The following is a 214-nucleotide window of genomic DNA, read 5'->3' as shown; positions in this document are numbered from 1 at the left end:
GAGCCGCTCTGAGCACCCTCTCGTGGTTACTGAAATGCTCGTCTCGGGCACAGACCTGGAAAGAAGCATTTGGTATCCAGACGGTAAGTTGGGTGTACTCACTGGGAATATTAAAGATCCGCAGCGAATATACTTGATATGTAGTAGAACGATAGAATTCGTTAGGGTGAAAGAAATGCAGAAAATTGGTGCATAACAGAAAGCTGAAAAGCCA

Source organism: Phaethon lepturus, unplaced genomic scaffold (genome assembly GCF_000687285.1).
Source record: "Phaethon lepturus isolate BGI_N335 unplaced genomic scaffold, ASM68728v1 scaffold41812, whole genome shotgun sequence".
Lineage (NCBI taxonomy): Eukaryota > Metazoa > Chordata > Aves > Phaethontiformes > Phaethontidae > Phaethon > Phaethon lepturus.
The sequence above is the reverse complement of the archived record's forward strand: the minus strand, read 5'-3'. Positions refer to the sequence as shown.